The following is a 12,991-nucleotide window of genomic DNA, read 5'->3' as shown; positions in this document are numbered from 1 at the left end:
ACTTATGTACTCAACCATGGAGTGCATGAGTTTTATAAGGTTATTTTGTCATTCAACATCAGATTCTGAAGCCCCTCCCCCTCCACTACGTAATTAAATATGTGACAGTTGAGTGTATGAAGTTTCCAACATTCCACACTTCTTTTTTTGCTTAATTAAGTGCATCATCCAGGAATTTAAGTGTACTTTCCATTTGGAATTTTTAGTGTGAACACACTACTAGCACTATATATATACACTACAAAACGTCATAGAATAGTACATTAGTAAAAATTGGGACACACATTTTGTTGTTTTCCAGCAAATAAAGAGAGCTTGGATATCTTCCCCTGAACTTCCTCCCTGTGAGGTGAAGGCAGGGGCGGGAGTGGAAAGTCAACTCCTGGTGATGGTATTTCCCACAAACACGCCAGAAGGAGCGCTAATATGAGAACTTCACTTGAACCTCAGTTGCTAATTTAAAATCAAAGAGTAATGTTTGGAATACTACCATTGCTATAGGATATTAGCATATCACTAATGGTGTAGTATGCATAGAATACTGCCTACCATTTAAAAAAAGTATGTGAAACAGTACCTGATTATGCAACAATTATGAACCACTGATACGAAACAAAAGATTTGTAAAGCTTCGAAGCTTCATGAAGCAGTATTTAGTTCAGTGATGAGTGCTAGATATTGTTGAATAAAGTCGTTATTTTGTTTTTTTGGCGCACAAAAAGTATTGTCGTCGCTGCATAACATTAAGATAGAACCACTATACTCACATGAACTGTTTTCGTTTTTAGTACCTTTCTGGGCATTTGAAATCTAAGTTAACTTGCTCTCAATGCTGGCCTCACAAGCCATTGGATTTTATCAAAAAATACCTTAATTTGTGTTACGAAGATGAACGAAGGTCTTACAGGTGTGGAACGGGTGAGTAATTAAAGACAGAATTCTCATTTTTTGGTGAACTAACCCTTTACATATGCACTAAATTGCAAACATTAAGAGTATATACATCTGAACATTGGATAAAACCAGGTTGAAAAATGACACACTAGACACACTAGAGTTAAAGGATTTTACAGAGGGGAAATTTTGGATATCGCTTTTTTATTATTCCATAAATCATTAAATACTGTAAGCCAGGAAAAAAAAATCTTAGGTATTTAGGAATAAATTTCATTCCAAACCTGTATGAGAATCTTTCTTTCTTTCTCTCTCTCTCTTTCTTTATTTCTTTTCATCATAAGAAGAATGGCATCTACGCTAATATTAATCTCCGTTTATCCCGAGGTTTACCATAGTTAGCCAGATCCAGGCCGTATCCAGATCAGGAGGAGGACCTGTGCCTAAACACGACCACAACACATCCCTGAAGTGTCAGCTAGATTGTATCAACTATCCCCTGTGAAGGCCTCATCGACATGACAGCCAGTGACACAGATCCTCAACAAAACTGTTTCCATGCTGGCATAATCAATCCGATCTTTAACCAGATGGAATGGGATCAAATATTTTGACTGTTCCGATCCATATCTGACTTATGACCTGTAACTCTGCCTGATATATCATAATCATATATATAGATCATGTTGGCCAGAGGAGAACTGGCCCCCTGACTGAGCCTGGTTTCTCCTAAGGTTTTTTTTATTTTTTATCCATTTTAACACCTGACTGAGTTTGGGTTTCTTGCCACTGTCGCCTCTGGGTTGCTTAGTTAGGGACACTTGATATTCAACAATGTTTTTGATCTGCCTGCATTGACACCATTGTATGCAAACTGAACTGAGCTGGACGATGACATCACAGTTTTCTCCAGAGCTGCTGTAGAGATAAATGAACTAAATTAATAAAAAACTAATGATTTTTTACAACATATTGAATCAATACTGAACTTACTGAAGCTGGACAATGACACCAATTTCTTCTAGAGATGCTGTGCAGCCAAAATTATTTTCCAGTTATCGCTGTAAAGCTGCTTTGACACAATAAATAAAAGGTGACTTGACTTGACTTTTGCAGAACAAGTAGGACTACTTATTTTGCAGAACGTTGGGAACCAAATTAACACTTAACTTCCATTGTTCCATTGGACAGAACAAAAGGATATTAAAAAAAAACATTTCTTTATAATATATTTGTAGGAATAAATTGTTATATAAAACAAACAGGTGAATGATATGAACAAATCCCTCTATAAAAACCTCAGAAAATACACATAGAATAAAATAAATATATTCAGAAAAAAAGGTATATGTGCTACTGAAGTGGAGATTTCTGGCTCAGTGCATGAGAAAAAAAATATGTATTGTAAGAAAATCTACAGACAAATCTGCACTTTTTATTAAAGTTTAATAAAACAAACATCTGAATGTGTATTTTGGATGTTTTCTTTTCACTAGTCCGGAAGAAGACATGTTACGGAAGCAAAGTGACCTAACCCCGACTTATCTTTCTAAACCATACTTTTAAACAAGGGAAACGTTTCACACTTGTAATTTAGAAGCATGGTTAGCATCAAAAATTTTGGGGAGTGAAATGGCGAGAGAAAACGTGACAATTGGAGTGAAGAGACCATTTCACTCTTACCTTTATAGTCTGAAATGTCCATTCAGGATAAACTTGATAGTACAATCTAGGGTTGTTAAAAGTACCGACACTGGTACCAAGTCGGTACCGAAATTTTAAAAATGTGACAATACCAGTATTTTCCCCTAGCATTTTGAGCTGTTGAGCGGATTCTTAAACACCTCTGATTGGCTATTGTGTTCACATGCTCAACAGATATGTCTGTGATTGGCTACAATGATCAATGCTTCAAAAACATAAATACACAGATATAGATAGACAAGGAGTGTTTGGAAGCGGGCGTCTCTCAGCGGATCCATCAGTGGATATATAAGTGATCTTCTGATAGACGCCTGCTTTCAAACATTCCCGTGTTTATCTGTGTAAGCGCTCGATGAAGAGCGTCACAGATGTCCATTTACAACATGTTTTTAAAGCAATGATCATTGTAGCCAATCACAGACATTTCTGTTGAGCACGTCAACACAACCAATCAGAGGTTTTTAAGAATCTGCTCAACAGCGCTCAAAAATGCTAGAGGGAAATGCTGGTATTGTTACATTTTTAAAATTTCAGTAACGACTTGGAAGCAAAGTCTGTACTTTTGACAACCCTAGTACAGTCAATAATATATAATATGATGACCCGCAATTCTAGAGGCCTTATATAAGCATATCACGTGCGGCGTTCGTCCAATCAGCGACAGTGATATTGCAAATATGCAAATAAGGATGTTAACCCAGGGCTTAGGAATGCACAGTGTGAAACGGCAGCGTACGAATACCCAGGATTAATCGTTAACCCCCCGGGTAAATTATAAGCAATGTGAAAACTGAATCAAGATAACCCAGGATTCCGTTTACCCGGGGCTTAGAATGACCCAGGTTGAAAGTGTGAAAAACCCTCATGAATATACCTGAATAAAATTGTGAAAAAGTGTTTGAATTGCACATTGTTGCATATACTGTATTTTTTTAAATAGACAGTATATATATATATATATATTATATATACTCTGTAACCAATATTGGTTCTAACAAATATACAAGGAACTATGCAAAAACTACAAGGAAATAGGAGGAGGAAAAAAAGCACAAAGCATTCCTAACAATATGTGCACAAGACATTGAAGAAGCCAGACACACCCATTCCCATGGAGCATGTCACACTGTAAGTACAGCAGCGAGCAGCTGTGTCATGTTGAACTCCAGAAATAATCAAAGCCCCAGAGATCCCGCCAAGCTGGAGCGAGAACACAGCAGATCCTAAAAACCCTCTTCCATTAGCAGGCAACAATTTCCAACAGCTGAGAATAGCGGACTTCTAGGTTCTAACTGGACGTGTCAAATACCCACTGTCAGGGCCATGGCTCAAAGAGCCTAGCAACAAGTAAATCAACACAATGGACATGTTCACCGAGATCCTAGAGCTGTAAAATTGAAATACAAGCAGGGAGGAGTGCGGCCCCCTTTTCATTGTGCAGCTCTCTATTGTGCTGTACAGCAGTGCTTCTGATTTGGTCCATCACATCGATGTAAAAGAGCTCAGCACTCCCACGGAGATCCGAGCTAAAAACGGGTATGTCTGGGGAGAGGAGTGACCGCGACGGCTGTAATTACACGGCTGTGTCAGCAAAACATTGAGGGAAGAGCAGGCAGCTCTCAGATCTACTGCGTAAAAGATGTGTTGGACCGCCTTGATGGCAAACAACAAACCATAGTGCCTATCCAGAGCAAAAATCTATAGAGCCAATTTTTACTTTTTCCAGAGGAAATATAAGTGGTGCTTCCCCATACAAAACTCTCCATGATCTAGGGTGTTGCTATTCAGTTGCGAAGGTGATCAGAATGTTTTTGACGTTGCTTTGCGGTTGTTGTGATGTTGTGAGTGGCTGTTAGGTGGTTGCTTTGCATTTTTAAATTGTTCTGACCACCACAATTCTAGGCTGTTACAATGTCATTGCTAAGGCTGAGTGGTTGTTAGTACACTGCTAGGGTGTTGTGCATGGCTGATTTCTGCTGCTAGGGTGTTGTGGGTGGTGTTGATAAGGTGTTCTGAGAGCTTGTTAGCACGCTACCAGGATGCCGTTTTAATAAACCATACAATTGAAGTTCTTTCAAGTAGGGCTGTGCAATTAATGGTAATTGATTTTCAATTTCAATTTTGGCTTCCAACCATTATGAAAACAAGATAATCGAGGTAAACCGATTATTGTGTCGCCGCCGCATTCCGTCCAGCGCAACTTCCCTAAAAGTCCAAACTTAACATTAGTGTTGTCAAAAGTATAAACTTTGATAAAAAAAAAAGTGACGCTTTAAGTGCTGTTGAGTGGATTCGTAAACACCTCTCATTGGCCATTGTGTTCACACACTCAACATATATGTCTGTGATTCGCTACAGTGAACGCACATGGAATGAATATGAAAGCGTTTTGAAAGCGGGAGCAGAAGCGTTTGAAATCAGCGGACCGGTCTATTTACAACATGTTTTTGAAGTGTTGATCATTGTAGCCAATCACAGAAAAATCTGATGAGCGTGTGAACACAATGGCCAATCAGAAGTGTTTACGAATCTGCTCAACAGCACTCAAAGCGTCAAATTTTTAAAATTTGGTACCAAAATCAGTACTTGATTTGGTACCGAAGTCGGTACTTTTGGCAACACTATTTAACATCCAAATCAGCCAAATAAATGAGGGTTGTAAAATGCTGTGTACAACCCTCTACAATGCGAGTAAATCACTCGCACATGCGACTAAATCTTCACTCTGGACGACTAAATAATGTCTATCGTTAGCCATTGGCTAATAAATTCTCTAGTGTGAAGGCGCACAACTCGGCGTCGCTTTGCTGAAAGCGCTGTGTTTCTCACACACATGCAAAGAGAGAGAGCTAGAGTCAATGCATTACATGTAAACAATATTCTTTGTTGTAGTTTTGTGTCAAAATAACGGAGTTCATTAGGAATTATTCAGCTTTTCAGAACAACCAGAAGAAGATATGCCGGTTTCTCCGATAGTGGCGGAATTAACGAGCAAACGGCAATCTCATTGGCTGGCACTTATCTATTACAATCCCTGTTTTGATTTTCAGTCTGGCGAGTAAACTAAAAAACGTACAAGCCAATGGCGATTCTATTGCCAAGGTGTGCATAGACGGTCGGGTGTAACAGTCCTGATATTGCTGAGTTAAATGCGTTCCTGGGTCAACATATTTTGTCAACATTCTAGTCTGAAAATTTAATCTTAACCCTATTCCTACCCCTAACCCTAACCCTACTCAAAAGTTATCCCAAAAATCAGAGGGAAATGATAGATGAATAACACTGATGTAGAAGCACCAATTCATGATTTTGCCTAAACTTGACAATCTGTAAACTTGTCCCTGAAATCTGATTGGTTGATATGAATGTTGTTCCATGTTCCAGGAACATGTTGAACTCAGCAATATCAGGTTATGCAACAGTATGCTGAACCTTTCCAGCTCTTAAAGTGACAGCAGCCAAATAAACCTGCTGCAATCTGTCATTAATGATAATAACCAAACAGCAAATGACAAATCACTCACTGATCTTGACTGAATAACTTAGCTTTAATAAGGATTCGTCTATATTCAGTGTGTACAGTAAGAATATTCTGTTACCTAGTATTAGTTTTTGCTGAAGTATTGGTAATTGTGAAATTTCACTGATATTTAAAATTACTCATATTGTGAAATAAGACTTTGATTGTATCGCCCACCAATGATTGTGTTAAATAACCTTGATTTCAATATTGACGAAAAATAATCTTGATTATAGTTTTTGCCATAATCAAGCAGCCCTTCTTTCAAGTTCATAGCATAAAAGGTGCAGAATGAGTTATGCAGAGCAGTTTAATATTTAGAGTTAAGGATTTAACCATTCCCTTATAGGCAAGTATGAGCAAAAAGTAATAGTGATGTTTGTCTGATGACCTTCGAAACACTGTACAGAGCAACGCGGCACAAATGTATTAACAGATTCCCGCTCCTGACAAAAAAACCTTGAGAACTAGGATACCAAATCAGCTTTCGGAGAATAAAAGGACAAAACCTTTGTGATATTCGAAACCCGATTAAATCAACATTGCCCATGACTAACAACAAAGACAAAAACTACCCAGCTTTGAGTTGTTGGAACTTACTTAATTTCCTTGTGCTAGAAGAACACGTCCAAATCCTCAGGATTATTCAGTTGAAAAGGCTTCTGTCTAAAATTCACAATCCATGGCATGTCTGCAATGATTTAAATGCTTATGGTATGGAAAATATTCTGTACTTATATACTCAGACAAAAAATAGACAGCAGCAGATGGCTGATCATGCATGTTATTTGAAATCTAGTGCAACAGCTTTAACCGGGCAACCCCCTTCCCCAAGAGACAGATGTGCCGAACTCCCATTTGTATAAATGCCTCTTACAATTTGTTGCACAAGTTGCTCAGAGTGTCAGGGGCCCTGCTTTTGGGGAAGTTTACTTTTCATAGGTCGTTGACTCTGTTTAGATGCTTTTGCCAGATCAGTGCTAAAGTCTGTCAAGCTAGATTATTACAAAACAGAGCAGTTTAAAATTAAATTTAAGTTTAAATTTAAAAAGATACTCCAACCAAACAAGAAAACTGTCATAATTTACTCATGTTCATGCCGTTCCAAAAACTTTCTTTCGTGAAAAAAATGGTTCCCGCTTTTGCTGAAGAATAAAAGTCATATAGGTTTGGTACAACATGAGGGTGAGTAAATGATGACTGAGTTTTCATTTTTGGGTGGAGTATCCCTCTAAAAAGATTAATGATCATCTTCATGTCGTTCCAGACCTGTATGATGCATTTACTTTCATCAAACAAAAAAGAAGATATTTTTAAAAATGTTTGTGCTGCTCTTTTCCATATAACACAAGCAACTGTGCAACACAAGCAAACTGTGGACACACACACCCGGAGCAGTAGGCAGCCATTTTTCTGTGGCACCCGGGGAGCGATTGGGGGTTAGGTGCCTTGCTCAAGGGCACCTCAGTCATTTCCTGAGGTATTGAGACTTGAAACCACAACCTTCGGGTTACAAGTCTGACTCTCTAACCATTAGGCCAAACCGTGCCCCAGGTTTAAAGTTTAAAGGGGTCCTTTTTTTTTTTTTTTTACTTTAGTTAGTGTGCAATGTTGTTGTTTGAGCATAACATCTGCAAAGTTACAGAGCTTAAAGTTCAGTGCAAAGGGAGATATTTTCTTTTTAACCCTTTCACACGCAAGTTTAAATATTCTGGCTGAGGCCCCAGTGTGAGTTTTTCAAGGTGACCATTATTTAGAACGTATCACTTTATTGTTTCTAGTGTTGTCACAGTACCAAAATATCAATATCTGATATTCCAATTGTCAAATATATGCAAGTGGATGACTTTTGCTGTTTAAACACCTTTATAATGATCGCGTTAGTTGAACTATACACGCGATGGGTGCCACCATGTTAGTTTGTGCCGCAGTTCAGAGAATCGGATCTGTGGGATTTATAACATGCAAATTCATCCACTTCCCCAGAAATACATTAAAGTAAGTGAGCTGGTTAACTGGGAGAAGAATAGAGTAAACTTTAAAGTTACTTACACAATGTGTATCTGATATGAATAAACGTGTCATCTAATTATTATGGAAAGGATTGTTATTGCCGCTTCTAATGACAGTGTGTATTTTACAAACTCTAATGTATTGTTTTGTTAGTACTTGTGTATTTAAATGTCTGAAACCTAAAATAAGCATTGGTTCCCAAACTTTTTAGAGTGGAGTAGCCCCTGAGGCATTTACCATCCTAGGGCCCTATAATTTCCACGATAACGGAATCCATTCATAAAAACGGAATTTACTATATAACACGGAATGTCACGGAATTTGTAAAATTTTTGATGAATGAATTAAAAGCAGGTCAGTACACTTAAATTAAATCACGATATAGACTAGTGTTTGTGAATATTAAACTGCTAAAAGACTATTTAAACATGAATCCTGCATGCCTGTGTGACTCTGAAATGAATGATGCAGAAGCGCAGTTTCATTTACCTCACACCGCCTCACACACAATCGCACAGGCGCACGCACGCTGAAGCACATGCGACGCTCGCTGTGTTTTCGTCCTCTGTCGCCTCACTATATGAACGCACAAATTCATCTCCAGAGCTGCCCTGAAAGTCACTTAATCAGCATTTAACCGCTTCGTTTGAGAAAACTACTGTCATAAACACAGAGAAACTCAAAGCTCTTGGCAAACCGTCAAAATAAAAGTTCGATTTCTTCCATGTTTTAATTTTAACAGTAAAGCTCTGTTGTGCAGCACATTGTTTGACAAAAAAGTTTAATTTCATGATTAAAAGATAAATTAAATGGTATGCGTTCATTTGATTGCCAGAAAAATTTAAATACACAACAGAACTTCTGAAAAAAAAAAAAAAAAAAAATTCATAACATTTTTTTAAAAAATTATTTTAATTGTTGATTATTGAACTGGAATTAAACCATTAAAATGGAATCCAGAAAACAGAATTTGGTAAAAATAAAATTTGAGGGGAAAGAATAAAACGTTTAAGAATAAAACCCTAAAAAAAAAATTATTTTTTTTGTTAAACTTTTATTAAATTGTTGGTAAATTGGACAAGATTCATTATTTCAATTAATTAGACATGCTTTTTGATTACTAAAATTTAAATTTAACCATTAAAATGGAGACAAAAAATAAATAAAACAGAAAAAAAACGAATCCAGAAAAATTAAAACGGAAAAAACGGAATTTGGGAAAAAATAAAACTGAATTCGGGAAAAAATAAAATGGATTTCATAGGGCCCTACCATCTTTCTGCGTACCCCCTCTCTTCCATTTAGACTGTACCTTTTCCATTAAGGGACAATATTTGCCCCCTAAATTGACTTTCCAATGCATTTATTATCTTTATAAATATCTTTAAAATATTAATAATGTTTTAAATTAAAAAAAAAATGTTTAATAGAGAAATATGCAATGATGAGAAAAACGTGAAAAGTGATTATTTTAAATACTAAAAGCGCCAGCAGGTGGCGGTAAGTCACTGTCTTAATGCACGAGTCATCAAGTCATTCATTCATTCAGTAACGAAGCAAGTGGCTGTATTTATGAATGAATCATTGAATCAATGACTCTGACGAATGTTTCGCTCAAAGCCGCAGATTTGTTCACGAAACACCGCTGTGTGCTGTAGTTCTGCTGTGGCTTTCGTTGGAACTATTATTTCTTTGCAAAATAGAGCAAATACTTACAATACTGTGAAGAACATCACTTATTATTATCCTTTTGTTTGTTGAACTGCTGTATAAAATCAGTGTCACATTTGTCATTGTGTGGATATTTGCATTCTTGCTCATATAATATTATCAATGTAAAAACAAGAACTCACAAAAGGTATGTTTTGTATCAAGAGTTTGAATCTTAAATTGTTATCTATGGTCCTTCTGTGCCAGGCTATTTGCTTTTTCATGCCAGTAAGTGCTTATCTACAGGTACATTGTCGAGAACGGCAGTTATAACGCGATTTGCTAAGGCAGCAGACTCTGCACGCAACCATGCACCCAAATGCACGCTGCTTGTGTGAAAATGGATGCAGTCAATTTCGACCGCAAAAGATGGGGTATTTTGATTGGATGTAATTACAGCATTGTGCCTGTTAGAAAATACATGCTCGGTTTTAATGCTATTTCAAGATGGGGAAGAATTAAATGAATGACAAAACTCAGCATTTTGTTCGCATACCCCCTCCATCACCTCACGTACCCCAGTTTGGAAACCACTGTAGTAGAGTTTTGTTGCCATGCCATCATTTTACGCCGGATTGCTTCACAAACGAGGGTCAATTTAATGCTAGATTAAGAGATTAACATGACGGCACATGCTAGTCGATGAGTTGAATCAACTCCACAGCAACTACATAAATTTATCCACTAACCATTCAGAAATGTCCAGTTTCATTCTAAAAGTTGTAACTTCTTCCTGAGTCTCTCCATCAGTGTCCGACTCCGGTTTGAACAATGTAAGTCTGAACACCGTTACTGACAATCCTCATTTTGGCTGCGTGAGATTCTCCAGCTTTGTTTTTCTTGAGCAACCGAAGCGCGAGCTGTTAAAGCTCCGCCCTCTTCTGGAAAGGGGGCCGGGAGCAGCAGCTCATTTGCATTTAAAGGGACACACACAAAAATGGCGTGTTTTTGCTCACACCCAAATAGAGGCAAATTTGACAAGATATAATAAATGATCTGTGGGGTATTTTGAGCTGAAACTTCAGACACATTCTGGGGACACCAGAGACTTATATTACATCTTGTGAAAGGGGCATTATAGTGCCCCTTTAAATATACGTAAAAACATAAGAGAATTAAGAGCTACTGCGACAACTAAATTTGAACTTTATAGCATCGTTTTGGTGCTGTCAATTAACAACTGTCAATTAAAACCCTGCCATCTGTCTTCATGAATTAAATATACAATGATTCTTAAAGCAGTGAGTGATTTTCTCTTTTTTTGTTGTTGTTGTTTGATTAAACAAAAAACGGCAGGTATATTTTGCACATGATGGGCACAAACTACTTTTAGGATGCTTCTTTGCTCGACAGTATCTTTCCTCATTCACTTTACTGTATGGAAAAGAGCAACAAACATTCTGTAAAACATTTTTCATGGGGGGGGGGGGGTTAAAAATCTTAATGATAACGAGTAAAAGAGTTCATTATGGGGTCAACTACACTTTTACAGCAGCATTGGAAACAAATTCACTGTGCCAATGCTCTGAAACAACCCCCAAAAGTAGAGTAGTGCATGGCAGCACATTTGGAATCAATTAGAGGGGCATTTACTCTAGTTGTTAGATGTGGCTTTAAAAATACAACTTGCGGCATGCTGCATTTGTTTGTATGACTCTCACACAGAGACCTCTGACACACACACATACACACCTTCGCAAACAGCAAAATGCATGCAAGCATCATTGGTACACAAGAAGAAATCCTTTGACTCGTGGGTTAAGTCAGTAAATAAATGACAATCACTGGATAACCTGCTACCACAGACAGACCCATGAAAACAATGGCTTCCGTCTGAGCAGAATGAGGCCATGGGAAGGAGGGGTGGAAGCTCTCATAAGCCCCGCTGGAAACTCGCAGTCATTAATCTGATTAATGTATACAAGACAACAGAGCGTCTACAATATTTCAACTCCAAAAATGCCCATTAATCCCAGCATACTCTTTCCAACAAGGGCATTCTTTCCAACAGGATCTTACTCCTCTGCAACCGGCAACCAACGTGGTTAGGGGAAAATAAACGGCAGATAGAAAGACAATAAAACAGCTTATTCTCATGAGGGAAATCATGCAATTCTAATGGTCTAAAATTGTAAAGACATTATTGACCTATATATCCGCCGGCATAATATTTTGACATTTTGAGATTAGCGCATTGGAATATACAGTAAAGCTGCCAACTTTGGTCAATGAAGTGGGATTTCACTATTGTGTCAGTTCAAAAATCTACTGATAGCCTTGCAAATATATAAAGATTTAAGTAAATCTTGTGTAAAATCAGTTCTCATATCAGAAATTTGTCTTACCTGTATTAACCAGACATCAAGATGTCAACGTTAATTACTGAAAACCCCATATTGGTCGACCACTAAAAGACATGCGCAATAATTCACACATGGCATAGGCATATGGAAATGCAGCATAACATTTGCAAAACCAGACAGATGCAAGTGTAAAATAAGGAACTTACCAAAAGCAAAGGAGAATGTTAGAAATTAGTGGTTCTTTGCCCAAAGACACGGCCTCTTCGTTGGCCCTGTGAGAGGAAGGAGATGTTAGGCTTTTGACAGGTTTTAGTAAGCCAGAGAAGATGTAAGCAGCTGAAAGGGTCTCCTGGTCCACTTAAGATGACAGTACAGTAAAGAAAGCAGCAGGTTAATATAAACCCAGGCACTCAAAGGTGGCACATTCTGATATGAAGAGTGAAATGCCACACATAGAAGACCTGAAGAGGCAATCATGAGGACACTGGAAAACACCTCGGCTATGTGCTACTGGCCTCAAACCTGACCTAGTCAAAAGTCAACACCTTATGCAAGGAATGTTCCGGGTTCAATACGAGTTAAGCTCTATGGATGATTACCTCAGAAACAAAAATATAGTAATGCACTTACAGTAAACAACTTAATACGTCACTAACAAAAAGATGTAGAGAATAATCCACCCACACATAACCAGATGTTCACATCTAGAATAGTAATTCCACTACTTTGGTGGTGAATTTTTTTATTTATTTTTTTACAACTTCATACCTTAAATAACTTTTTTTTTTAACTAAAAGATTAATATTAACTGCTTTACCAACAAAACTGTAGGCCAAATCTGTATTTT

At 37.6% G+C, this 12,991-nt stretch overlaps 1 protein-coding gene across 6 annotated transcripts in view; it reads right to left on the bottom strand.

Annotated features, from left to right (window-relative positions):
- The window catches only part of pacsin3 (protein kinase C and casein kinase substrate in neurons 3), a 52,415-nt gene that overhangs the window by 29,770 nt on the left and 9,654 nt on the right, over nucleotides 1-12,991 (bottom strand). For 4 of the 6 annotated variants that reach the window (XM_048185599.1, XM_048185594.1, XM_048185595.1 and 1 more), the window contains one exon: nucleotides 12,351-12,416. The exons of 1 other annotated variant lie outside the window; for it this stretch is intronic. The gene's annotated coding sequence lies outside the window, so the exon portion shown is untranslated. Of the gene's footprint in view, nucleotides 1-6,718; nucleotides 6,973-12,350; nucleotides 12,417-12,991 lie in introns of those variants that run through there. One more of the 6 variants, XM_048185597.1, reaches the window with a different exon arrangement.

Source organism: Megalobrama amblycephala, linkage group LG3 (genome assembly GCF_018812025.1).
Source record: "Megalobrama amblycephala isolate DHTTF-2021 linkage group LG3, ASM1881202v1, whole genome shotgun sequence".
Classification (NCBI taxonomy): domain Eukaryota; kingdom Metazoa; phylum Chordata; class Actinopteri; order Cypriniformes; family Xenocyprididae; genus Megalobrama; species Megalobrama amblycephala.
Note: the sequence above shows the minus strand (reverse complement) of the source record. Positions and strands in the feature narration are given on the sequence as shown.